The sequence below is a fragment of the Aquila chrysaetos genome, chromosome 24 (assembly GCF_900496995.4).
Source record: "Aquila chrysaetos chrysaetos chromosome 24, bAquChr1.4, whole genome shotgun sequence".
In the NCBI taxonomy this organism is placed as follows: Eukaryota; Metazoa; Chordata; class Aves; order Accipitriformes; family Accipitridae; genus Aquila; species Aquila chrysaetos.
Genome location: NC_044027.1, coordinates 19,639,359 through 19,667,261, shown reverse-complemented (window position 1 = coordinate 19,667,261; position 27,903 = coordinate 19,639,359). Strand labels below are relative to the sequence as shown.

The following is a 27,903-nucleotide window of genomic DNA, read 5'->3' as shown; positions in this document are numbered from 1 at the left end:
ACCCAGTGTTGTTCCATAGCTTGTCTCACTCAGGAGGAAGTTTCATTTCCTATAACCAGGTAAAGCTTAGGTTTACACTTTACTGATGGTGAAAGTAGAGATTTACCAAAGGACTATATAGTTAGGTGTCACTTTTATTAACATTGAGTTAGTTGATCAACTGTTCTGCCCCTTTAAAAATCCCCCTGCAGTTCTTAAAGAGTTACATCATGCTTTTAGTGCTCATATTTAACCTGGGCTAAATAAGATCACTGCAAGTTATCCAAATAACTTCTAAGGTGTCTAGGAAAACAAACTGAAATATCTTTTAACAATATTTAAAACAGTAGCATGGTAGGGCTCAGTGCCTTCCAGTGTGTGTTGCTGGCTGGAACCAACTTCCCTGGACCTGACTGTACTGCAAAGCTCCCTGCTTCTGCTGACTAACTACCCTGTGTCTGCTCTGCCCTGCAACTCATCTTTGGCTGATGAAGCAGCTCTGATACCTGCCCAGAGCACGGGGAGATCCCAAGCCCTGAAGGAGAGGAGTAAAGCAGGGGGCAGGGAAGGGTTTCTAGGGGAAGGACCACATCACACTGCAGAGTCCAGCATGGTGTAAAGTCCTTCAGGAATATCTGTCATGAGAATAAGGTGGCTTGGCAACACAGGCTTTGGGAATCTGGGGAAAGAGGGATAGAAGAAAGGCTATTGTTTTCACCCATCGTCCTCTGAAACGTGACCCCTTCCCAGGCCAGGAAGGTTCTTGTTCAGTAGTAATGGGATGGCTTTGCTGTGTTACGCTGAGAGTGCTGTGAAGGGTTATGATGATGCTGTCCATGGGTGGCTCTGTTGCTATCGCTTACATGCTGTAAAACAAAGAATAAATTTGGCAGGTGGCTGAAACATGAACAGTGAAATGTGGCTAGGACTAACAACCTGATAATATCTGTCAATACAGAAGTGCATTTTCTCTTTGTGTTTCTTCTGGTATTTTCCTGATACAGATGGACCTGTCTTGGCTTTAACTTCAGGAAGAAGAGCTGCTATAGTAGCAGCTCACTGTCATCTTTCAGTTGAAAATACTGGGATGGAGATCACCTGGCTAGAGCTGGTTGTGGAGTATAATCTCTGACAGGAGTTTGGTTTGTAGGTGTGGAGAAACCTTTCTGGTGTGTTGCCTTTGCAGATCGCTTTTGCTGTGTGGCTAGAGGCTGGTTTTCAGGGTTAGGAAGAGTAAAGGTGTCACAAAAAGTCTCTGGGAGCCAACACCACAGGTTTACAGCACAAACAATATCAATGCTCCAAACTAAAGAATTCAAGTTAAACCTTCATTTGTGCTGTAAAGCTGTGGTGGAGATTACACATAATGTTCAAATTTGTAGTATAATGAGAAAAAATTGAAGTTACTGAGTTTGCATAAGTAAAACTTTATTTAAAAAAGCACTTCACAGCAAAAATATACCTAGTACAAGATACTATTTTTAATGTGCTTCAGTAAGCAGTATAGACTTGTACAGAAATGCACCTGACAGTTGTTGATCAGGTTTCCGTGTTGAAAACAGAAGGCTTTTCGTATTCTTTATGAAGTATTCAGTGTGGAAGCACCTTCTCTTGAAGCTGATAAATGACAGGGAGGACTAACTCCCGTCTATGCTGAGGATGGATTGTGATTTTCCTCTGTTTAGAAGAACACCACCGCCTCAGCAGACAAATAGACTTCATAGACTCATGAGGGTCCAATGCACTGCACGAGTGTCTGGGGGGCTGGAGGGCAGGATCTTTCTTGCACTGCTGCAGAAGCTCTTAAAGTATTGAATCGAAGAGGAGCTTGTTCTCATAAAAAAAGATGCGTGGCATGCTTCATACAGTTAGTATGCCTCAAAAAAAGCTGTGTTTGTGCCCTGATACAATGTCTGCTTTTCTACAAGGAATACTTATTTTATCTGGAATTTACTGATGTGTAAGATGTTAATCTTCACAGTGGCTGTCAGGTGGCAAAGAGCGCCCATGAAGGAGCTGGATGACATGTCCTGAACTACTTTGGTGAGATAATGGCAGAGCTATAGACCTGCCCTACACAGTTATTGGGAGGCAGAACTTTAATACACTGCTTCCTCAGCAAAAAGTCACTTTTCTGCTGGAAAGATGCCCCGAGATGTATGACTGCACAGTCTCTTAGCTAGCTGGTCCGCAGTTTGCATTCATTGATCAGTGAGTTGATAGAAATGAAAACCCACCGACAGCAATGAATGTTGATTGCAGCCATTAGATACTAAAGATGTGCAGTGCTGTTCTTTCAGACTGCTCCGCTGTTACTGTGTTTTCACATGGAATAGTATTGCAGTCGTCTTCACCTCAGGACCTACAACTATTTTAGGGCTTCTTAAAAGCTTGGTGGCTTCTGGAAAGTAAAAGCTTGGTGGCTTCTGGAAAGTACACTTTCACAGGGAGAGTAGTAGAAAAACATTCTTCAGTTTAGAAACTACATTAAAAATATGGTATAAATTGCCTTTTTTTGGTAGAGGAGATTTATTTTGCTTGGTTACTCCACTTATACTACAGATTCTTGCGGTCAGGAGTATCTGTTTTGTAGTTTACATGGTTTTTGACTCTGTGTACCCCAAGGGTTTGAAAATGGCGCATTCACTGAACCTTCCCTATTCTTGCGTTTATATTCTTTTCCAAAAATTCTCAAGCAGCACATTGTCCTCTATCTCAGTGAGGGCTGGGCCTCATCCCGGAAGTATTTGCATTATGCCAGTATGAGACACATCCTGCTTAAAAGCATTTATCATAGAATCCTAGAATGGCTTGGGTTGGAAGGGACCTTAAAGATCATCTTGTTCCAACCCCCTTGCCACGGGCAGGGACACCTTCCACTAGACCAGGTTGCTCCAAGCCCCATCCAACCTGGCCTTGGACACTGCCAGGGATGGGGCATCCACAACTTCTCTGGGCAACCTGCTCCAGTGCCTCACCACCCTCACAGGGAAGAACTTCTTCCTTACATCTAATCTAAATCTATCCTCTTTCAGTTTAAAGCCATTACCCCTTGGCCTATCATTTCCTCATGGAGTCTACTTCTTGGCTATCAAAAGAACTACAATGCCATCATGATTACCGAGGTCTCCACTGCTGTCGACAAGTGGTTTATCACTTTGAGCTACTGTTTCAGACGGTGAACTTCTGCGTGGTTCAAGATTTTTAGATGTTATGCATTTTAGTCCTTTATGGTAGGAAGGCTCTGATAGTGCATGTAACTATCAGCTGAACCACCTTCTACTGGCATGTGTTTTGACAAAGGCCTGTTTTGATATTTTAATGCCACTAGGTCATATGATACGAGCATATAAAGGTGCAAAGTGTGCTTGAAGGGAACAGCCTTAACTTTCAAGAGCCTGTGCTTTCTCTTGGTCCTGAGACAGGTTATCTATTTTATTAAGTGCTGCCCATCTGTGACTGTATACAGAAGTAAAATTATACATGTTAGAAGATCTCTTCTTCTAGAGCAGCCTAAGACAACATTCCCTGGCATGTGCTTTGAGTAGTTTCTTCTTTTATGGGTTCTGCAGTCCCTGTGGGGGCAAACCAACTGCCTGCACCCTTGTGAAGTCATGCGCTACTAGAGCCTGCTGTGTACAGTTCTACATCTAGTCACCCAGACGGGATAGAAAGGGTACCATGTAGATACTGCTGAGGTGCCTGTGCATTTGGCTGTTCCTTTGAAAGGAAGGACATTTTCTTGCTTGCCTAGTCATAAAGCGACAGCGTGAGTCGAAGGAGCAGCTGGACCTTGCTGGGAGGGATCCGGTCCTCAGCCAGCGTTCCCGGTGAGCAGCTGCTGAAATCGAGCGCAGGTTCCTGTGAGCAAATGAACTGACATTCCAAAGCTTTTTCCAGCGAAGCTCAAGTTGCCAGCCCAAATGGAAACGAGGTTTCCCTCCTGATCTGGCCTGTATTCTGCTATTTTGAACATACACCATGCTCAGATTTGTTTCCAAGCATACCATATGGTGCGGATACGTTACTGCTTTTGTGCTGCCCATACAAAACCTTCCATTACTCTCAGATACTTTGTTTTGCAGAAATTCTGCTCTAGTATAAAGTTTTAATTTTTTTTTTTTTTTTTTAAGAGAAAACAAACATTTCTTATACACCAATTCATTGTTGGAGAAAGTAGAAGAACTGGAAAAACTCAACCTCTGTAGCTCTTAATATAATCTGTAAATCATGACCTGTTAATGGCAACCATATGTGAAAAACTATGAAGGTTCAAGCTTTCCATTTAACAGAGGGTTTGTGATAAACCTCAAGGTACAGTCAACGGTCGATGGTTTTTTCTAGTTCTCAAACTCACCGACAGCGTTGAATGTTCACTGAAGCTATCCAAAGATGGCTGTATACATGCGCTGTACATATTTTCCATGCATATGTTTTCCATAGACTAGCAGTGGAAACACTGCTGAGGACTGCACATTCTTTATTGTAAAGTCTTAAACTGCAAGTATTTTAATTACGAAATGGAACCATGAGGACTAATGAATTGCAGAAGTGTAACACTACAGTTATGGATGCTAAGTTGACTTAGTGTTTCTTTAAAACAGCTTTGAATATATCTGAATTGCAGTTGTGAAAAAGCCTTTCCTCCTGTGGATATGCATATTCTAAATAGCTATGCTAAGGGTGTTTATAATCTTTCAGATTTCTTTATAAAGTTCACTTTAAAAAAAAAAAAAAAAAAAGTCGGGGGGACACCCATAACTGTAAACCAACAAAAGTGAGAGTGGCAGGGGGGATCTACTTCTTACTGGAGTACATAACATCTGTTTTTATTTGTACAGCTCCTATCCCCTCTCTTCTTGACCATGGGTTTTTAAAGGCTTTAATTGTGCCATTGCTTTACGGCATGCAGATTCTCAGCAACTGCTTGGTTGAACTAAGGTGACCCTTCAATGGCAGGAACATCTTCCTGGGCAGAGCTGCTGGGGAGTGGGATGGGGATTGGTCACGATGCTTCTTCAGTCACTCGATTCCAACTGGATTAACTTGACCCTACAATGTTTTTGGTATTGGCTGCAGCTTCTTCACCCAATGGTTTCTTCCCTCTGCTCGCTAACTTGTCTGATACTCTGAGCTACTGAGACGTTGTGGCCCTACATGCTGCAAGAAACTCATTGGTAAATCCTCTAGAGTTGTGTCTGTGGCAGCTGAAAGCATGAAAGGGCATCACTGAACCACCAGGGAGTCTGTATGCCATGGGCAAGTTTACAGAGGCATTTAGTGCTGGACTTTAACTGTTTAAAGTCAGATTCCTCCATTCCCTGTAATGGAGATTGAGCAGCCTGGTGTTCAGGGGTATGGGAAATCCTGCCCAGAGTGAACCACTGCATGAGAAGTCCTTCTGATGCTTGGATCATTTTTAATGTGATCTAGAACATTATTGGAGCAGCTTAACTGCATGTTTTAAACTGAATATGTAAATGTCTGCCTAAGAATGTACTGGTTAGAATAAATGAATTGCATTATCTTTCCCCTGAAAAGTGGCAAAAGGGATTTATTCTCTTTAAATCTCTATATTGCATCTGTCTAATTATCGTCACTTTTTCCACCTGGCTTGCATGGTTTGAGAGAGTGGAATTATTTGTAGCTTGTTTGTTAAAAATGAAATCTGCCGCTACATCTGAAATAACTTTGCTGTAAGTGAAGTGGAGCCTACATAGTTAGTGGGGATAATTTATCACTTAAATTCTGGAGACTTGCTTTTAATTGAGAGTATTTTCTCTTGTCGTAGGGACTGTTAAGTGTCTCTGAATATCCTGAGCTGATACATGTAACTTAACAGTAAGTGTACTGTCTAGTAAAGTACTTGAAACCATCTACTATATTGAGTAAGCTGTCTAAGAGATGAGCTTGCTCCCAGAATAGAGTTTGTAGTCGCACTTAAATGGACTGATTTTAATGGTATCATTAAACATCAACTGATACTGAAAATCAAAAGAATTCTCTGAGAATTAGTCTCACCTTTTTCTTGCCATCTTTTTGGAGTAGGAGCTGGTGGAAAGAACAAAGAAAATTTGAATTAATAACAAGCAATGCTCAGCCTTGACTGTTAAGCCTCATGAGTGTCCCAGTGTGAAGGGTGACTACATGTGGTAGGTATAACATAAATCAAGGAAACTAAGTTCAAGTCAGCCATGAAATTTTGGTTTTAACAAACCAAACCAGTCTGTTTATATTTAAACTACATTGTGAGAGAGGCTTTTTCCTCAGTTCACTACTTGTTCCTCCTTTTGTACCTCTGCTGACCTTGGACTTGGTAACTTTCGTCTTCTCATTTCATGATTTGAGAGCTTGAATTTCTTCTGAATGTTAAAAACAAACTGTACATGTTATTTCTGTATCCTGGCTGCATGTTCCTTCCCTCTTGCAAAGTTCAAAGCTCCCCATCAGCTAGATTTTTGGACAGATTCTGAAATTATAAAATAATTCTCTGGAAACTGTAACTGGGCAATATGTGCAAGGCTCAGGATAGAAGAAGATGAAATCTTTACAACTGTTCTGTTGTTGGAAGTTTTACCCCCAGAACTGCATACAAAATCCATGTTCTCTTTCCATTCTCCAGTCCTTTCTCTCTCTGGGGAGGGTGTGTGTGTGTGTATATACATACATACATATGTATAGATCTATATAGTGAAGGAAACTTAAGAGAGGATTACCTGTTACAGCAAGAGCCATGTGAAAACTACAGTAGTGAGTGCTACCAGCACGAAGATAGGATTTCTCTTCCACAATCTCCTAGTACTTTCTCTTCTTACTGTTGCTCAAGTGATTGCCTGTGTCTTACCACAAAACAGGTCATGTCATTTTTCATCTATTTTCTTCCCTGTTTTTCTTCCCTATTGAAGTGTATTTATGCTTAATGGAAGCCTTGACAGCGGGGACCAAAGCACCCACGACAGCTTTGAGCTGGGTGAGCAGAGGAGAGGGCAGTTAGAAAAGTCTGTACCGAATGACTGTTGCCTGAGCCTACTGTACAAGAACTTCTGTTCACTTTTTTGCATTAGCGTGGCAGAACTAGTAAGATGCTGTTAACGTTGTTATTCTGTGGCCTGCTTAGTTTGGTCTGACACACCCTAAAAGTTATTACCTGCCATGAATCTTCAACATACCTTCCTCTCAGACTTTTCGCCTAGCAAGCACTGAAACCAGCTCATAGTTGACAGTTGCCACCTCTATTGTTACTGCTTAATTATTATTTTCTGTTGTGGAAAAAGCATTAAGTGGACCCGACACCTCCCCTGGATGCTAAAGGCAGTCAACCATGGGGCATGGGTCTCTGAAAGCCTGACTCTGTTAGCTCTGTATGTGGAACGCCGTATAAACTGGAATCCCTCTGAGGTCATCAGTGTAGTGACGTGAATCAGGGAGGTAGTGGATTGCTGAAGTAGAACTTTACAATGAAAATATTGTAGATTCAGAGCACATGGGGTTTCCTTTCAACTTACAGTGGAGAGAATGGGTTTCTGTATAAAGAAAATGGTTTCCTCAAAATATGCATACAAACCCTGAAACAAAGAGGCTGCTAACCTGTTGATTGTCTGAAGTACCGGGACAGGATTTAGTTAATTTTGTGGATGTTTCTGGTGCTCTGTGTATTTACGGTGCCTGAACAATACTTACACCCTAATGCAATCATTCTATTAGTTCCTCACAATAAGGCTTTTATTTATAGCAGGGCAGGAATCCTAATGGCACTGCCCTAAGGTGTCACTAAATAAATTTAATGTATGTGTCTGGTAGTAAAACGGCTATGCTTTCCCTTCCACCCACCCCGTGCTATAGCTGTGACTCTTACAAGGGAGGTGTGCAACTCCAGTGAATGAAAATCAGGGCTGAGATTGTGCTCAGCACACGACACAGAGTCTTAGTGCCTGCCTTGAAGCATCCATGGAAATGCCATGGGCAAGCATGTTTACTTTGTCCTGTAACAAGCTTTAATTGTACTACAAAAATGTGTTTTCTTTGTAGATGTAAATGACTTCAGCAGCGTAAGCATGCAAATACACCTTGACGAGACAACAGGGAGACAAGAGCATGTAATCGCTGGCAGTATTTTTAGTCATTGCCCTTGTTTCACTGAAATTTGGGCAAGCATTTAAGTAGCAATGCCATGGCCAAACACTTCAGATTCAGCCGTCTTCCACAATTAGCATTGGAGATTATTTTTTTAAACTGTCCAAAAGCTCCTTGGACTGACTACTACTTGACAAGTCTTGGGACTACATGAAATCAGGGGGCAGTTACCAGTCTGTTCCATTTGCCCTTTTAAAACATAGTGCTGTGACAGTGATCCTAGAGAAAATCAATGCAGAGCTCTTCTGGGACCCGAGAGAAATGCTGTTAATACCAGTTTCCAGTGATTTATGGAGGACTTATCAAGTTATTTTGATCTGATTTTGAGTTGACAAGCTTGCTTGTGGATGCAACATACCCTAGACTTTTGTAAGGTGTTTGACTTAATGCTGTATGACAACTTAAACTGGTATGATACAAATTTGCTGTGGCAAATGTTAAAAGGATTAAGAAATGACAAACGGGTAGATCTCAATGCAATTCTAAGTGGGAACTTGATCCAGTTGGTGCAGTCTTAGAGTGACTGTTTGCCCTGTCCTAAAACATTGCTGTTACTGGCCTGGGAGAAACACAGTAGCAGGTGTTAGCACGTTTGGGGTTTTTTAGACAGAAAAGTGACACAAGTCTGTATCTATAGATAAATCAAGCATAAGTGACTGCTTTGGTATAGTCCAATGCAAAGTTACATGTTTGGGAACAAGGAATATAGACCATGTGTGAACATAAAGGACTCCACTGTATGAAGCCGTACTTGCTATGGTAGATAATTAACTGCATGTGTGTGCACAATCTGACTTTTACTACTGTGCAAACAATGAAATATTGAATAGGAACAGAGGCTGTTGCATCTGCTTTTAGTTCTTCTGTAACTGCTGAAATGATACTTTGTCCAGTTCTGGTACAGACTGCCCTAAAGACATCACTGAGCTGAACAGGTTTCTGAAAAGATGAGAGCAATTAAATAATCGGAAAGACTGTCACCAGTAAAATAAAGTTCTCTGAAGCAAACCAGCAAAGGCTAGGGAGTTTTGTCCTATCTGTTAGTATCTTCACCTGCACAAATGAGCCACATAGAGCAGAGCAACACTGCCTTGAGCTTGGTAATGGGTCTGGTTTTGCAGGGGGAAAGCAGAACCTTGAAGATGGGCGTTAGCAGGGAAAAATAGTTTGACTTGCTCTTCAGAAACTCGATGTGCGAACTTCTGTTTCAAGAGCATATGGAAGAGTGGAAACTTTTTTTGAACTACAGGGAGGTGATTTTGCAACAAAACAAATAATTTTATATTACATACTCCTTGGGAAATATTGGACTAAGTCTCAGCAAGTGATTTTAGCAGAAAAGTAAAATTATTTCGGTTTTGATTCTTTTTGCCAAACATGATAAAATAAGGCATTTATGAATGAGCTAGTCTGGATGTTCTTGAAATGTGATATCCCAGGTTGAGTAATCAGATGCCCTCTAATTTTTTAAGCTCTTTACTGAACTTTTTCCAAGCTGCTGAAATAGTTGTATTTTTTAAACAAAACTTGTTTTACCTTTCTAGAACAAACACACAAGCTCTCAGAACCAAACCCTCCATCTCCTGTTACCTGCTAAAGGAAGTATTTGTCAAATTTGCTTGTAGTGAGAAGGGCGGCTGGGGCTGGAAGATGTTACCACGGTCAGAAGCTTTTTTGCTGACCTACTTACACAGGACTGATCGTACTGGATTAGACTCCAGCTCGCTATCCTGTCTCCAAAGTTGTTTTTGTGTAAGGTGAAGGGATCAGACACACAGTGTTGCAAGACCTGACTGCCTCTTCACCAAATTTTCCAAAGGACTAAGTACAACTTCACCCGGGCAAACTGGGGAGAAGATAAGGGGCTTCTTCAGGACTGTAACAGCTTTCCAGCACCCCAAGGGTGGCATAAGGGATGTTTTTCTGAGTAGACCCAGCAGGGATGGTTTTTGGAGCAAGCTGCATTTATGAGCTGTTTGTACCTGCAGCGTACATGGAATGAAAATGACCTCAGCCCAGGATGTCTTAATAATAAGTGTATCTTCATCTCGTTTCACATAACTTCAGAAATTGTCTTTGTTGGGAAAAAACTGCCTTCATGTTTGGGACCATTATTGAATTGTAGCTGTTGGCTGCAATCAATAAAGCAGTTCTGACTAAAACACAATCAAAACAGTGGCTAATGGATGTTTAGAAAAGGATACAAGGAGGAGAAACTTGCATATTTCCTACTAACCATCTCCTGTCTTCCAGACATTTTTCAACACACGGAGAGACTTCTGGAGACAGGCTTCTGTGCATTCAGTAACCATGAATGCATTTTTCTTTTCATGAATTTACACAGCTTTCCTGTAAACTTTTATCCCCCATCTTTTAAGATAACAGTTGTTGCCATTAAGATTATTGTCTATATTAGATTCATCATTTTTAATAGAGAGGAATCTCAGGTGTCCTCCTGACAAATTCCTGCAGTTGTACTGTGCCCTGACACATCTAATGCTGGGTAAGCAGCTTCTGTAGATATAAATAACATTGTCTCTTTTGGTATATTAAACATGCTAACAATTCTTCATCACTGAAATACTGCATTGCCCTAGACCTAGGACGCTTTATCTTTATCATGGTGGTGAATTTAGGATAAGTACTTCTTCAGAAGATACTCCTATGCTGACTGCTCTTCTTGGCTGGCAACTCTGTGTCTCTGTGAAGATCAGAAAGATTTCCCATTAGCTGTGAATTTAGGCATAGTTCCTGTGCCTCCGTTTTGAGAAGGAGAGAGATGATCCTAACTGCAGATGATTCTGTTACTGAGATTGTTTTCTGCCTTTTAGTATTTTAGAAATTGCTGGCACAGTCATTAGTATGACAGTCTTCGCAAAAATCAGTTCTGTTGCAGAGAACTGCCTTTTTGCTCTGAGATTGGAACTAGTCAGACTGGACTTGGCCAGTCTTTTTCAGGGTAGGGAGGGCAGAAAATGCCTTCCGTTCTCATACTAGTCTCGACTGTCAAGCTGCGATTCCCTTGTTATTGTTTCTGAAATGTACAATGTAGCTGGAGACGATAATGTTAGAGAGAATCCTGTTTTTTTGGAATTAAGGTCATCTTTGTTTTTGATGAGCCAGTGCATGCTGCGAAGCCTTCGTTGTGTGAGCTCATCCTGAATGTGGTGCCTGCCCTGGTATGTGTGTCTTACAAGGAATCATTTTAGTTTTTCAATTTGAGATACAGAAGAAATGCCCAGAACCCGCATGTGCGATTGACAGACATGGGAAAAGCATCTTGCAAACTAATCAGGAGAGAAATTTGAGGTATCTCTTTTGTCTATATGGCTTGATTTTTAAAGACTATACTAAAACAGGATCCCTGCTACAGAAGGGAAGGTCCGTTCCTGAGCAGGATGTTTCACAGGTGGCTTCCTGTGACTCCAGACCAGTGGCACGACCCCCATTTTAACTGCTGCAGCATGCCCCTGTTCACACACTGATCATACATAACAATATAAAAATACAGATTTTTTTTTCATATGCTAATTGGGACTTTTATATTTGACTCACTGTTTGGAATATTAGCAATACTAGCTGGATAAAGCTTAGGTTACCTGCTTGGGAAGCAGTATGGATGGGAAGGAATCAAATGAACGATTTGCTTTTCATAATCATAATGTCTCCTCCCGATTCATTGATAACTGTCCCTTTGAAGATAATTAGTTTCTGTTTTTCAGCTTTATAACCCAGCAATTCTCATCCGATAGACTTCAAGATTGGGAGTTGTTCTCAAAAGAAACGCCTCTAAAATCTCACTTTTTGGTTCAGTTTTGGCAGCATGGCACCTCTGGGTCAATTTTATGCTGCCATCTTGTAAGACTCCATTTCACGATACACTCAGTACAATAAAGACTTTACTTCCAATAACTGTAACTGAAGGAAAGAAAATGACATTACAGTGACGTCGTAATGAGCAGGAAAAAGGTGATGATCCATCCTATCATCTTCCCTGTTCTCCTCCTCCCAGCCGTTGTGAGATTTTTTATCACTTGCCAACATGTGACTTAGCTGGAAATGCATTATTCTTTCAATGAGAAGTACATCTTCTTCGTGAGCTGAATGGGTGCTACACACAGAACAAGTGCCCTGATCTCGCTGAACTTGTGCAAGATGCTGGCTTCCCATTTTCTGGGTTTGACTACTCCCGTTTAGTCACAGCAGGTACCATGAGGCCTCAATGTATAGCGCTCCTTGCTGTCAGGGAAAAAACGTTCTTACATCCTACGCATGGTCTAATCCATGCGATGGACAAATTTCCACTGCATTTCATTGCTGTTTGTTCACATTTTCACACCAAATTCATTTAGCCTTGTTTACAAATGATCTGAACTACAGCATGCACACACGGCATTGACCTTAGAGAACTGCAGCCCTATTTCTGTAATACTTTTCTTTCCACTGTTCTTGTGTATGCTGCTCAGACAGAGAACAGCAGCATCTTTATAACTGTTCTTCAGGTATTAAAATTTAAAATAGAAGTATCTTCTAAGACTCTTGCAGAACAACTAAGTATTATTTTGGGGAAAAAAAAAGGTGCTCTCTTATATCTGGTTACCAGGCAAATATTCTGTTGGAAGAAAGAGTTCCTCCCCCCCTCCTATATATTTAATTTCTTTGCTTTTGTGTGCTTTTAAATATGGGATGGATGTGGATATGACCCCAGGTGAGCAGGACTCAGCCATTCTTTTCTGAATTATACATTTAGCCTATTTAAATGCAGCCATCATGTGAAACAAAAAGGAGAAAATGTACTTATGTTCATTTAGATGAATGATCTTTGGATAACATCACCCAAATATTGCTGGTTTTTTATCTTGCCTACAAAATAAATTGGTCCCAGTGTGCTGTAAGATGCACATAAAAGTTTGAATATGAAAGTAGTATAAAATTCAGATGACTTAGTAGAACTAGCTTTAGAATTTTGAAAAAAAATGAACAGATTCACTAAGTACAATTTATGAGGGAGTAATGTGCTAGAGACTTTAATCTGTGAATCTCAATCTATGGGCACATTTTCTTTTTTTTTTTTTTTTTTTTTTTGTGCCCTTTCTACTGCTGTTTGATTGTATTACCTACCTTTCCTCCTGGGGTGTGATGAGAGCACAACTGTTCTAGATGTGTTTTGTACCACAGCACGATAAGCCACAGAGGCTGCTGATGATGATAATTCTAAAATTTGGTTGGCGTACTGTTCTTTGAATTGCGGATTCTGCAATCACTTCATTATTTTCATAGTTTTCCTTTTACACTGAACTCATTGATGTTTAGAAAATATTTTCTAATATTTTAAGATAGACCTTCTCCCCTTCCCTCTCCCAAATACTTACACTAACAAACCGGTGTGTTTGCATGATCTATGTTTCAGTAATTGCTTTCTAACCGGAACAATTAAGAGCAGTGAGAGGAGAGGAAATTTGTCATAAAATGTTCCAAATGGAAATCTGCTTTTATGTGGTTTCAGAATGACAACCCAGAAAGCATAGGTGGATATACTGCAATAGTGTCAAAATTCAGATAGCAAAATCTTTATACTCAGTAAGTAAACACCAGAGCTTTAGGAGGGAAGTCTGGTTCTGCTCTCAGGCTGAGCAATCCAAACCAACTATCCTTCGAGGGCACCACAAAGCTCATACAGATGATACAAATGAAATAGCCTCACTCTACTCAAATATTTCAGCATGTTCTTCATTTCCAAAGTAGACTGCAGAAATATTGCATCTATCCACTGTTTACTGAAGGAAAAAAATGAATTAAATAGGGCAAACAAAGCTGAAGCTAAGCTATTATGTATTTCAGATTGCTTAGTATTTGGCATGTGGACCAAATGCTTTAGATTATAAGGCATAAGCCTTTCAGAACCTTAAGTTATTTTAAAATTAAATGGATGACAGGCACAGGTCTGCTGCATGGATTTGATTTTCTTTGTGTCTTAGCAGAAGCAGTAAGCAACGTCTCTTAAGTATCTAATAAAGCTATTTTCTGCTATTATAGAGAGGTTTGCTATGAGAAACAGAACTGAGGTAGTACCACATTTTCAATAAAACAAATTGAACAGATTCTCAGAAATCTAGGTCACAGTAACAGATGACCTATACATGGTCCTAGTTTTTGATGCAACTGTCTAATCTGCTCTGAGAGTACTAGCCAGACATCATTCCTAATTGACCTTGATATTCAGTGAACAGAAAGAAAGCTAAAGCCACATGATATTTAAATCTTCAGCAGAAAAAAATATATGGCAAACTTGAATGCATTCTGTTTTATAACTAGAATCTGTATTTGTCATGTGAACCTTGTGTGCAAACGTGTTATCATCTTAAAAATCTGAATTTGAGACTCCACCTAAAGAAATAAATCTGAATACGAATAGCCATTCATAGCATCCAGTTCCAGAGGAGAGTTTTCATGTCCCTTGTATAACCATATTTTGTAATGCAGCTGCCCTGTCAGACTTCCTCATGAAGGCATAATGTTCTCTGGCTAGGTGAGAGCTCTCTTGTTCCCTTGGTCTAGTCTGTTCAGCTCAAAGCCCAAGAGCTAGTGGTACCCAGATTTAAGGCACTGTGATTATGTAAATGGGAACTGCTGACACTCCAGGGCATTGGCATGCGTGCAGCTGTAAATGTAAGCAAATATGGGAGACTGGAAATTACAGTCTGTATGCTTAAACCCTGACCACCTCTGTTTACAGACCAGACTGATCCTTTTTATTCATGACATCAGACTTGAGATGTAGCGTTATTTACAGAAGGCGCTACGGACTTTCTACACGTGAGAAAGGACAGATGTGTACTTTTGTGCTAAAGTAAATGTACGGTCTGCCAGTAAGCCCAAAAGAAACCAAGTAGTAAAGCCTTGAATGCTTTCAAGAATTCAAGAAAACTATAAACTGATTTAGGTTACCAAATCAAGAACCAGTAAATGTACCACAGGAATGTTTTGGATTGATAACCTATGGTTTGCTGGACCTCACCAACTCTGTTTCAACGTGCCTGTATTTGGCAAGAAATGACTGCGTCACTTCTGAGGTTCATCGTGCCTGGCACTGGAGCCGCCATCAGAACACACAGATGATGTCTACTGTGCATTAAAAGCAGTTCTGAGTTGTGCTGTGGAGCAGCCCCAGTGTCTGGTGGGGAGACACGTTAGTGCCCCGCGTGCCGCTCTGTACCCGTCCACTTCAGCACGCCCGCCCCGAGCGTTCTGCTGCTCTTAATCACATTTTGGCATCTCATCTCAGACAGTCTGGCCTTCTTGTGTGAAATGCGGGTTAACCGCAGGTCTGAGTAATGTGGTGTTGCAAAACCAAACTGCGTACAGTTGCAAGGCAGCTAGGATTGAAAGTGACCTGCTACTGAGCAGGCAGAATTCCTGTTCTCAAGCTTCCTACAATATTCATTCACACGCATGTGTATTTAGGTGGCACAATTAATTGTTAATGTAGAAGGGGTTTTGGTATTGAGATGCAGCACTTCAGTGCACTCAAAATTTGCAGTTTTATGCAATGGCCGTTCACGGTGATTGTGTTAATTTCTTTGTATTACGGTTCAGGACAGCTGCTGATGGTTCAAACTATTTTCAGGCACTACAGGGAAAGTGAGAATGACTGAAGTCAATTTAAAAAGGTGATGTCATCAGTCTGTACATCCATGTTGCTTCTTATGAAAAAAACCATGCTTTCACATTATCCTTAACATAAAAATACCCCATTGTTGTCTTTTGAGTTCTTAATGTTTGAAACTTCCGAGTGATATTAATCAATACTGTGGTTTTGAAATGATTACAGCATCTGCTGGCTATCACTAAGATAAAATGAAATTCTTTGGACTCCTCATTTTTTTGTTAAATTGCCAAGCGTATTGCTAGATTTCAGCATACCTGATGCATTCTTATTGGCAACTAACCCTGGAATGCAATACTATATAATCTGACTATTCATTAATATATACGCACTGGTCTTTTGCATCAGCTGTGGCTTCCAAGTCTGTTAATGGTTAACAGGTTTCTTCTTTTTTTGTGAGTCTTTATAAACTTTCTACTGGAATAGCCATAACTGGAGTTTGGAAAACTGACTTTTGAATTATCTGTTATTTCTATGTGCAGTTTAAAAAAACTGACCACACAAGAACAGCCATCAGCATCCTTTTCTTACGTGCATGATGGGATTATTCCCATGTCCAAGCTGAGTATGCAGATGTTTACAGGGGCGGGTTATGCCCAGACATTCCTTTTATGGCTATTTTGATTAGGCAGAAACTCTTTTTGCCAACCTCTAATGGTCTGTTTGCCATTCAAAGTTATAAGCTTAACAGGTACTCAAACTCCAAGGGCAGAATTTAACTTTCCAGCATATTTTTTTTTTTAGGCAGCACTTTCAAGGGGTAGGTTTTAAAATCAGCCTCCGGATGAACATCAAGTATTAGCAGTCTTACAGGTAACAGAGGAGGTTGCTGTATTTTAAGAGTACCATGGTATTTAATCTAAAAGCGCTTTGTAGGTAGAGCCATCAATATCCTTAACCTTTATTAAAAACAATCCAGAATATTTTTGTTCAAAGGCTTATTTTAGGTAGGTCCTTCTGGGTTTGTAAGTACCAGCAAGAAAAAAAATTAAAATCAAAATAGCTTGATTGTAATCTAGCCTGATTCTTATCACCCAAGTTTTACTAAGAAGTAATACACCCAAGCCATTGTACTGCATCAGGAAGAGAATTCAAGGAAATTATATAATTATTCGGACAAAACTGACTCCTGTGAAAAGTATTTATATTCACATTTGTATTTCTAATGTTCTGAAACAGCAGTTGAAAATTATGAGCTGGCCCCTCACATATATGGATGTTTTATTAATCTTACAAGTAGCACCTTAGAGAGGATTTAACTTTTTTCAAAAATTGTGTTGTTTCAGTCATCTAGTCTTTTTTTGCCCTATGTTGCTCAAAGGAGCAATGGAAGCAAGTCCGTTGTCTGCCTAATAGGCTGGTGCACAGCATCAGCACAACTCTTCCTGGGTATCTCCCAGGTGCCTTGAAAGATGGACCTGTTTTCCTCACTTCAAAATTCTTCCCCTTTTTCTGAGGTCACAAGGATTGCATTGATAAAATATGCTTAAGAGCAGCAAACAGCCCAACCTTTGTTTTCTATATTTTATGATACTTTGTATCTCTGCAGTTCATAATAAAAACACACATTTCGCAACTTCAATCAATGTATTACAACTCTCAATTTCATTGTTTTTCCTGGGTGAAGAAGAGAGCTAAGTCATTCCTGCTGCGCTTGTAGTGACACTTGCATGTAGAGACAGTCCAGGCTGCTCTCTCATGCTGTATGCCTGTGCAAATTTTAAGAGTCTTAATACCCAGTCTGACTGGATATTTTATCTGGTGCTAAGTTGGTAGGGTAGGTAAGATTTATGGAAAAATAAGGAAAATGAGGAGGAACAGCCCAAACCCTCCTGCTATTCGGGTGAAGATCGAACCGACTTCCGCCCCTCAGCTGAGGCACCGTGCACAGTGAGGGGCAGGCTTTTCATCTAATAAAACCCGCTGGTTGGTTTTCTGATCTTGATAATTTCTGCTCATTGGCTCCAATCAGCGGATTAAAGCCCAGTCTCTGAGGAGTTCTCATTTTAACTCTAGACTGGGGGGAAAAGTAGGGGAAATGGGAGGTACCAGACACTGAACGTTTTGGTTTTATTTTTCTTATTTATTTTGGTATTTGCCAAGTTGACACAACTGAGTAATGTCCTCCTACACAACTGATACAGGAGATGCACAGAGCAAATTTACTGAAGCTTTTATGATGAAATCAGCTGTCCGCCTCATCCCCTTACAGCCACCATTAAAATGAAGTCCATTAGAACACAAACACATCTCAGGCTAGACATCAGCTGCCTCAGTAATGAATCTCTGTTTTTTATAAACACTTTGAGGTTTTCTGTCCTCAAAATTCTTTTAATTCCACCCCCCTGCCGGTGAATTAAAATCTCCAGCCAGATCACGCTTCTGCCTTCCAGACACGGGGCAGCGACCGCAGCTGAAAAGTAACCATATGGACTTCATGATTTTATGTACTGTGACAATAAAGCTTTTATGACATTCTAGGTGGTTAAAAATGGCAGTAAGGAGCTCTTAAACATGGCACAGTCATGTTGCTTTTCTGAACCGGCAGACCTGCCAACAGTGCATCAAAAGCTGTAATTTCCTGTGCACTGAAGCCCCTATCTCTGCTGCCTCCAGCTTTGTGTCCCAGGGCTTGTGCCTGTGTGCTAACAAATCTCTATTGTCCAGCGGGGCGAATAGTGGCTGGGACGAAAGAATTGCTGTCTGGTTTCTATTCAAATCCAGGTAGTCAGATATATGAATGGAGTTTCTCGAACAGCCATGTGAATAACCTCTGCTCTGCGTGGAGGCTGCAAATGCTTAACTGGCTGGCGGGTCTGCAGCCCAGCGCCTTAGCTGCAGAAAGCACAAGAGTTTGAAATATACTTTTAATGCTCCTCGTGGCTTTTAATACTTATTAACTTTTAAAATATGCTATCTCGCATTCCTGGACAAAACAAGGAAGGTAAATCATCCCCTTCTCAACTTTCTAAACTTGTTGAGGAGTCCTACTCATAGCTTTAAAAATGAGTTGGTTTTGCTAAGAAACCGATAGGGAAAGTTTATGAAAATTTAATTATTTTCTTAGAACATACCAGATTTGTAAGCATATGTTGACAGAGTCTTTTATTGCACACAGAGCCCATCGCAACAGTCACAGTTAATAACTGCGGATGGTTTAGGGAGCAAAGGCATTACATTTAGATTAAGTTATGGTAAGAAAGAATTCCAGCAGGATAGTTTGAGCAGGAATACTGCAAATCGGGGTTCATTTTACCGCCTGTTTTTTGGGGGGGATTGGTTTCTGGGGTTGGGGTTTTTTTTTTTTTTTTGGTTAATGGTTTCGGTCATTAACGTGAGCGATACACTGCTTGGTAGAAGCAAGACCTCTTCGCAAAGCTCTGTCTGCACGGCCGGGAGAACTAACCCCCCCCCCCTCCCGCCCCCCCGAGATTTGGACACTCTCGACCCTCTCCTACCTCACCCGAGAGCCGCTACAACAACAATAACAACAACAACTGTCGCTAAGCAGTCGCCGGTCGCGATATCATCCCCGGGCGGACGACTAAGCGCTTCTTACCCCCCCCTCCCCGCGTCCCGCCAGGTGTCACCGGAGGGGGACCGAGTCACCCCGGAGCCAGACAAAAGGGGGGGGGACGGGGACACCGGGGGCATCGCCCTGTCCCCGCCCCGCGGTAGCGGAGCCCGGCACCGCCGAGCCCCACGTCCCGCGGGGCTCGGCACCGCCGGGCTCCGCTACCGCGGGGCGGGGACGATTCGTCTGGGGCTGCCCCCCCTCCTTTGTGTCCCCGTCTGGCTCAGTTCCTCCCCGCCAGCCCTCGGGCGACACGCGTGTCTGGTTACCGACCCAGACCCGGGAGCAACTTCCAGCGCTGGGGAATGGCTGGAGTTTTTTTTTTTTCCTTCTTCGGGGGAGGAATAGGAGGGGGGGGGGGGGGTGTCTGCTCAACCCATACCCCCCCCCCCTCCACCTCACCCACACCCCCCCAGGGCAGCCACAGGGAGCGGCTCCCTCCAGCTGTGTTACATTAAGCCGATATATATATATATATATTTAAAAAAAAAAAAAGCTTCTGTTCGGAGAACAAAGGAACACGTGCAGAAATGAGACTGGAAACAAAAAAAAAAAACAAACCCAAATTAAATAAAAAATAAAAAAATCCCCTGACAGCACGTCGGGACGCAGGGCTGCCCCCGCTCCCCACCACCCCCCCACTCTCCCCGGCGGCCTTAGCCCTAACGAGCCGTTAATCGGGATTAAAGCCTTACCTGGCGGGGCGGCGCGCTCCTGGGGAAGGCTCCGCGCTCGGCTCGCTTTCCAAAAAAAAAAAAAAAAAAAAGAAAAAAAAAATGAAAAAAAAAAAAAAGTTGCTGCCGGTGCAAGGCAGGGAGAACAGCTCCCTACCGCTCTCGGGCTCGGCCCTCAGCCCGGCAGGGCGGCGGAGTTACCCGCCGGGCCCCGCCGCTGCCCCCGCCGGCCGCGCAGCCCCCGTCCGCCGCCCCCCGCCCCGCTATATAGGGCCCAGATGACGGGCAGGGGCGCAGCCGGTCATGTGCGCTTTGCGGCGACGCCGATTCGCTCTCCCGGCGCGGGGTCGCCTCCTGATTGGGTCGGGCCCGCGCACCGGAGGGTTCCCCCCCCCCCGGCCACCTCCCCGTCACCCTCCCACCCGCCCCCCCCCCGCCGCCGCCGCCGGCGGGGCGCAGGGCCGGGGCCGGTTGTTTGGGTGCCGGGCGGCGGCGGGGCCGTCTGACGGGCCGGGCACCGCCTCCGCCCCCCGGACCGACACCTGCCTCCTCCCGGCGGGCGGGCGGAGCGCGGCCCGCGGCTTCCCCCCCCACCGCCGGGCGCCGGTAGCGCTGCCCGGCTCCCTCACGACCCGGAGCAGCGCTTAGGGATTTGTTTTGGAGCTCCGTCGCACAATGGGATCAAAACACCCCGAAGCGAACACCACCCCCCCCCCCCCCCCAGCTCCAGCCCTAGGGAACGCATCGATTCGCCGCGCCGCACCTACCACGAGGCCGAAGCGACACGTTGGGTGCCCAGCTCGGCCCCCAAATCCCCCCCCGTGCTTTTTGCCTTTTGTGGGGCTGTCACCCTGATTCCGGCATCCAGTCACGTAGAGCCCGCCGGGAGGGTGCCCGTCCCCAGCGAGCTGTGACACGGCCCTTAATCACGCCAGACAGTCGGGGTCGTCGGCTTTCGTCGGCCTCCCCGAACCCACGGGCCGGGGGATTTATTTAGTTCTGGTCTTCCTGGGCCACTGGGAAACTGGGTCAGTGTGCGGCGTGGGCCGGCGCGGCGTCTCGTGTTTAGCACGTGAACGTAGATTTATTTAACGTGAGCTGACGTATTTATACTTAAAGGCAATAGCATGTCGTAGTAAGGTTGCGACGCTTTGGAAGTACGCTGTAGACTGCTCGCTGGAAAACGGCTCGGGGATTGTCTCCTCTCGAGCGGTTGGACACCTCCCGCCCCATCGCACTGGTAAAGCTGCCTCCGAACAATACGTAACATCAAGGCGACTTTCCGTCTAGTTTTGCAAGTGTCCCTGTTAGTCACGATGCTGCTGTCGGAGCGCGGCGAGAGCAACTACTGCTGTTCCTACTGCAGGACAGAAATAAAATGCGTTTAAGCGTGTTCTCCAGTGAGACCACACGGTGATAAACGCATTCCACTAACTTGCTAGTTTCGGTGGTTTTAGACTAGCAAAACCCAAAGCTGCTCCCGTGCACTTGTCTGTAACCCCTCCCTGTGCTGGAACAGTAAAGCGAGACGCTCGGGTGTCTCTGGAATTGCACAACGAGGATGCGCCAACCTTGTTTTTGTAAAGTGTTTTCAGTGGGAACGCAAGACCATGGAGATAAGTGGGGAGACATTAATGTACTTGTTCCACTTTCTCTTCTCATTCTTTTCCAGTCTTTTTAGTCTTCTTTCTCTGCTTGTTTTCAGTCCTTGACCTTTCTTTCTTCTTTGAGGACATTTTGACAAGGGGAGACCGAAGTACTGGACACCCTCCTTGGAGTGGAGATTGGACTGGATGATTCCTGAGGTCCCTTCCAACCTATGATCCCATAGGTGAAACAGGCACCGTAGGAAAGGTTCTCTTTCTCTAACACTACGTGGCCATTCTCTCTCTGTGTTTTGGTGCTGTTAAAATGCTTTTCATAATGACCCTGGTAACCTACTGATGATTCTGGATTCCTCTGCTTTGGCAGCTCCCCGAGGCAGCGAGCACGCACTGGTGAAGCCACAGGTGGCTGATGGAAAGGAAGGTGCTGCAGCAGTAACGCGGTTCATGCCCTTTTGTTGGTCTAGTAGAACTTGGGTTTGCTGAGCATTTTCGGACGTGTCATGATGTTGGCATTAGGAGCCCGCCCCGGGACACAGACGAGGGGAGGGGTGGGTCAGAGGTCCCGTTTGGGCATTCTTGACATGGATTTCTATAGAATTCACCCTCAAGGGCGATGAATGCATAAATGGAAAATGAAAATGAAATGAAAAAACAAATGTCAGTTACACGGAACTCATCCAAAAGGAAGCAATTTGAAGGAAAAAAAAAAGGTTAATACACTGCTTGAATGGTGACCCAGGCTCGTATCAGTGTCGCGCAGCTGCTATTGATGTGGATGAAGAGGTTCCCACCTCCTTGTCATGAGTGTGAAGGAGATAGCTCTTATCTGCTGTCCGTTCTGCCCACAATAACCATTCTAGTAACTTCTCCAGTTTCCAGACAGCTTCCTTTCTGTCTCCTCTTTCAAAGATTTTCACTTTTTGAGTCACTTGATGATTCTTCTAAAACATAGTTGATACTATTGTTAAAATATGTGTTCTTGTGCATATTGGGGTATGAATGTGCTTCTGAGCGGTCAGTTATGGGTCGCACTGGCTGAAAAGCATACAATATCTTTGATCCTATTTATGAAAAAAAAAATTAAACTGTAAGAGTGTCTGCAGTATGGTCTTTACAAGCCATCTGAATGGCTACTGAACTCTAGGAGCTTTTACAGACTCCTGTGCATGGCTTCATGGACCTACTGTACCTCCCAGGCCCCGTATGGTGCCCAAGTAATGAAATCTTTTAATATATCCTTCTGTTTTCTGCTAATGCTTTATTCTTAAGACTTGCTTTAAAAAAACAAACACGTGGGGAAAATTGTATTGTTTTCAATATAAATGTTTTTACATTTAGGTCTATAGCCTAGATTGGATTCCAGCCTAGCGCTCTTGGTACATTAGAAATCCTGAATTAGCAGTTACTTAGTGCTGTCTGCCTAATACAAGATTGTGATAATTTTAAAACTTTAGTAACTAAGAGTCAGAAGTCCTCTGGTAAACCAGTTCTAAGGTTTGCAGAAATAATATAAAAGTCCTCAAATATGAAATGTTAGCATCTAGAAAAAGAAATAGTGTTTTGTCACAGTGTATAAACATAATCGTTTGCCAATCTCCAGATACCTCTTTCTGTCTCCCATGTCAGAGGTGATTGTCAAATGGTTAAGTTGCTTGAATATTTTGAGGCTCGTCCTAATTATATTGCTCTCGTTATCAAAACACTAGGTCCTGTTCAGCTGGATGTACATCGCGATTACTAAATTAGAACCATGTTTCACTAAATCTATGGAAAACATCATTTCCCATTGGGAAATGAACTGCTGGAGCAGTCGTGGAGAACAAGTTCCCCAGGCAAGGGCACCACATCCGAGGATGTTCTGCCGTGCCGTTCCTGCAAGCAGGAGCTGGGCCCTGCAGGACCCTGTCAGTTATGATGGGGCTGGGAGGAGGAGGAGGTGGGGGTTTGACCCAGTTTTCGACCCTTAAGCCATTTTACAATACTGTAATCAACTTTGTGTTATATTTTGCTGCATAAAATTTACCCAAGTCAAAAGGAAAAAGCAATGGAGATCTGTTGAGGCATCTAAAAGACAGGCAATGCCGGTACTCCCTGGTGCTTCTCCCAATTATTCTTGAGTCTTTCTGGCAGTTCCCATCCTGGAGAAAGGCTGTGACAAGACAGGGGAAGGAGGAAGGAAGAATCTTCCAGTAAGTTTGCTCAGATCCAATGTGCTTGACCCAGACAGGCAAGCATCTGCGTCAAATGTGTCTCATTTCTCTTGATAACTTAAAGCCCAGCAAGCTAAGAAGTGAGGGCTTAAATATAGATACTTGTCTTTTTCTTCCCCTATATCGCCTTTACTGTATCTGCACAGAAATTTGAGTGTTAATCTGAATGTAGGATTTGTGACTGTTTGGGACACTCTGCTGTTTTGTAAATAATTGCTTTCCTGGCTGTGCTTCTGATGAACGCTGGCTGCCCCGTCACCGCAGTGGCATCAGGAAAAGGGCAAGACTGGCTTACTACGGTCATCATCCACATCGACATTAACTTTGCTAATGGGTGAAGCGTACGTGAGAAACGCAGCAGCAGGAATATTTAGAAACCAGAAAGTCATCTCTTAGCAGAGATGCAGTTTGACAGTGGGGTGAAGAGGAAGCAAAGGGGCTTAACTGATAGAGATGCCTTCAGACAAATTCATGATGATACAGTGTTTGACCATCCATTCATTGACTGATTGCATTTTATTAAAATGTTACAGCAGCCTTCAGTGCGAAGGCCAGCACTTTTCACTACAGAATAGTTCCTGGAGTTGAGGGCTGTGCCAAGCCTGAGTTACTGCTGTTTGGTATGGAGTGGAAGTGCCATCCTCTTGGTAGTGTGGTACGAGGCCCTGGCCACTATTTTTCCTTGGCTCTCATTTCTGGAGAGTGTGAATTAAGTCATGCAAAACCAAAAAATGTTGTGACTGAGTGAGCAGATCCTGGCTCTGACAGAGGAGCCTGGAGTCCTGCACTGCACAACCTTGCCTCTTCCACCAACCTGCTACATGGCACTGCGCTGGTCAGAGCAGCTGGGTTATCCTCTTATCCCTCCCCGTTGCTGTTCCTCTTACTTTCCTTGGGTAATTGAAACCTGTCTATTGTCGAGTTTATTCAGACAAGATTGTAAAACAAAGTATTTAAGAAAATAGTTTGGAAAAAGTTAATTCAGGTCAAAGAGGGATTAACTGAGGAAATTGTTTCTGCTTGTACATCCTTCTGCTAAGAAGTAAGCAAGGAAAAGCTTGAAAATAAACCTTGTTGAGCCCATTTTGGGGAGTTATTTTGTATGCGCCCTGTCCTTTCGGTAGCTGTCATTACTTAAATCCATCTAACTCAATGAGGAAGGAAGGAGATTCAGTCTGAGAGCAAACTCAAAGTGAAAAGATTTGGCCAGTGGCATGATGAAAGGGATAAGTGTAGGTAGAACAGGATTAAACAGAAGTATTCTTGGTATTGAACACACGGTTCAGAGGCCGCTACTCTAACACACTTTGCAGTCTTATTTAAAGCTAAGCTTGTTATTCTTTTGCATGAAAAAGGAAGAAGAAAAACTGAAGCAGATAGAAATTGTTTGACAGAACTGACAGAAATTTATGAAGACTCACTGTTTATGAAAACTTCAGAGCAGCATCATGGAAGGACCATGTCAGGAAGGACGCTTGGATTTGGAGCGGGTAATCGGAAGGAATTGTCCCCGTTAGCCTTGTCCGCAGCTGACCGCTCCTCGGGCGCCGGGGCCGGAGCTGCCCGGCTGTCTGGTGGCAGCAGCTCACTGCTGGCATCCGGACGCTGCGCGGGAAGAGGCTTGGCTGCAGCATTTCCCCTGGTTCATCGTGCAGGGGGGAAGCAGTGACAAACAGCAATGGATTTCATTCTTGCTTTTCTGTGCATGTAGTTTCCTCTCTGCTTTAAAACCTTGGTTAAAAAAAGTAGCCTTTAAAAGTGGAATTACATGGACCTTCCAAAGTATTCCCATTTACTACAGTTAAAAGGTATTCTGTATCAAAACAGCGTAGTGTTTTATGCTATAGTTTGGCACAGAGACAGTTTACACTACGTGTTATGCACAGTCAGTTATCCTCACAACATTGAGAGTTACGGAGTAGCTTGAATTCTCTCACTCAAGGAGTAAACGAGAGGGAAAAATGAAGGCATAAGACCAAAACTAAGTAACAAGTCAGTGGAAGAGCCAGAAATGGGGTCTGCTAACTCTGTGCATGTATTTGTTTTTTAGGGTATGCTGCCAGTATTAATAACAAAAGAATTGGCTCAGTTTCCACATTTCAGCTATGAAAAATGCATGTCTGTATTCTTGTAATCAGGGGAGCACTTGTACTCAAAGAGAGGAACGCTGCAGGTTAGCACTCTGACAGTGTCCCTGTGGCTGTCTTTTTCTCGGTGGCTGTCACCTTCTGTAGTCATCAAGTGGATAAAGAATTTTTGTCATGCTGCTTCATGAATGAAGTCTGTGCTCTTAAAGAGCATAAGAATTAGCTCTGAAGTATGCATTATCACAAAGCCGATGATGATGTTGAAAGTCATAAAAACTAAAATATACTTTCACTCCATTTTCCATTTAAAAACTAAAATATACTTTCACTCCATTTTCCATTTCTCTTATCACAACCCTGAGGAAGTACAGAGTCTGGTTTTAGTTTGTCATGCTTTTTTTTCCCTGGCTGCTGCTAAAATGCTTGGGATTGTGGAGACCTACCAGCCCTTTGCTTTTAGCATCATTCAAAAACCTTCCATTTAGAAACCATTCTGATATCTTGGTGGTTTTTTTCTTCTTCGTCTTTTTTTAACTACTAAGGAAATTTGCATGAAAATGGAATCATTGTTTCTGAAGAGTTCCATCTGCTCCTGCTGCTTATTCTGTAGCTGAAGTCATAATCCTCTGTTTGTGAAATTTCCCATTGAAGAGATTTTTGGCTTGTTATAGTTTCAGCGCAAAATTTCAGAACAGAGGCAATATAGATGCTTCACCTAAAAAAAAAAAGAAAAAGCCTTGAGATGACATCAGAACTACAAGTGCATCTGCAGTCAATACACTGTAATTCTGTTAGGGACTGAGTGAATAGGAAATAGGACAGTAAGTGAGGTGTGCAGGGCTTGGGGTGGGAAAATGCATTTCCTCACAGTGTCAGAGCTTAGGCTAGGTGTGATGAAGGAATAATAATTTTCTGGTTGGTTCAGTGTATTAATATTTCTTTTGGTTGAAGTCGAAGGGCAGGGTTGATTCGGGGTAACAGGAATGCTCAAACCAGCCAGAGAGAAACGAGCCAAGTCCCTTTAAAAGAGCTTTAGCCAGAAGGGAACTGCCAGGCTTCTTCCGAGCAGTTAGGAGGATCCATCGGATGGATATTCATTCAGCTGCTCTCACAGCCCTGTATCTACTTTGGAGGAATAGTCTGCAAATGAGAACAGGATTTTTTGTTGTTGTTCTAATTCCCTCTCTTCCTGGGATATATGCGTTTTACTTACATTTACATGTAATGCCATGTTTGTGCGTGCCTGCATGGAAGTGCTGAACACATTCTTCCAGTTGAAGCAGTAGGAAATGGAGAATCCCGTGGGCTGGGAGGTGACACTTGTCCTGCTAGGACCTCTGTCGCTACGCAGAAATACTGCAGGAAAGTGGGTCAGGGCGAGCAGCGCTGGGAGCAGCCACGCGCCGCAAACCCACCGCAGAGGGCTGACGGCTCCCACCACGCGAGGAGGGCAGCAGGTCACCCACCGTAAGGACCTGAGTGTGGACGGCGGTAACGTGTGTGGCTGCCATCAGCCTTCCTTCAAAAGATGCTCTGAGGGAATTAGTGACCTCATTTTGCATCCTCATTTACGGGATTGTTTTCTGCACCACGTGCGGTACTGGTGAAAAACATTGCATATGTATGAACTAGGCTGTGCTTTAAAGTAGGTAATACATAGTTCTGCTTAGGAAAAACAATTCATCTCCACCGTTTGGCATTTTCTCTATTAATTAAATTGCGGTGTGCACGTGTACCCCTGTGTGCAGTACCTGTGCTCGAGGACTGCCTTATTAACCCTTCCCGGTATTGGCAGTTTCCAGAACAGCCTTCTCACCTTCATCGCTGCAAACTGAATTCACACACTACTCCTGCTCATCCCCTATGCTGTTGACTGTCTCATTCCCCATGTGATGGCTATAATGGCGCATTCCTCCTTTTCCCAAGCAATGCCACATGTGCAGTGCTCTGGAACTCCAGCAGCAGGAGATGGA

At 43.2% G+C, this 27,903-nt stretch overlaps 1 protein-coding gene and 2 long non-coding RNA genes across 8 annotated transcripts in view; 1 reads left to right on the top strand and 2 right to left on the bottom strand.

The window, feature by feature from the left end:
• The window catches only part of NR6A1 (nuclear receptor subfamily 6 group A member 1), a 95,370-nt gene that overhangs the window by 24,085 nt on the left and 43,382 nt on the right, over nt 1-27,903 (top strand). The window lies entirely within an intron of this gene.
• On the bottom strand, nt 122-21,200 carry LOC115334884. 4 transcript variants are annotated; one of them, XR_003921288.2, is made up of 4 exons: nt 20,877-21,200; nt 20,048-20,092; nt 6,001-6,030; nt 122-1,190 (listed from the first exon to the last, which is right to left on the bottom strand). It is a non-coding gene; the product is annotated as an uncharacterized LOC115334884 (long non-coding RNA). The 4 variants fall into 4 exon arrangements; XR_003921290.2 differs by having other exon boundaries at nt 122-845; XR_003921287.2 differs by lacking the exon at nt 20,877-21,200 and having other exon boundaries at nt 20,048-20,771.
• Nucleotides 17,841-20,035, bottom strand: LOC121232582. The gene is made up of 2 exons (XR_005931307.1): nt 18,853-20,035; nt 17,841-18,191 (listed from the first exon to the last, which is right to left on the bottom strand). It is a non-coding gene; the product is annotated as an uncharacterized LOC121232582 (long non-coding RNA).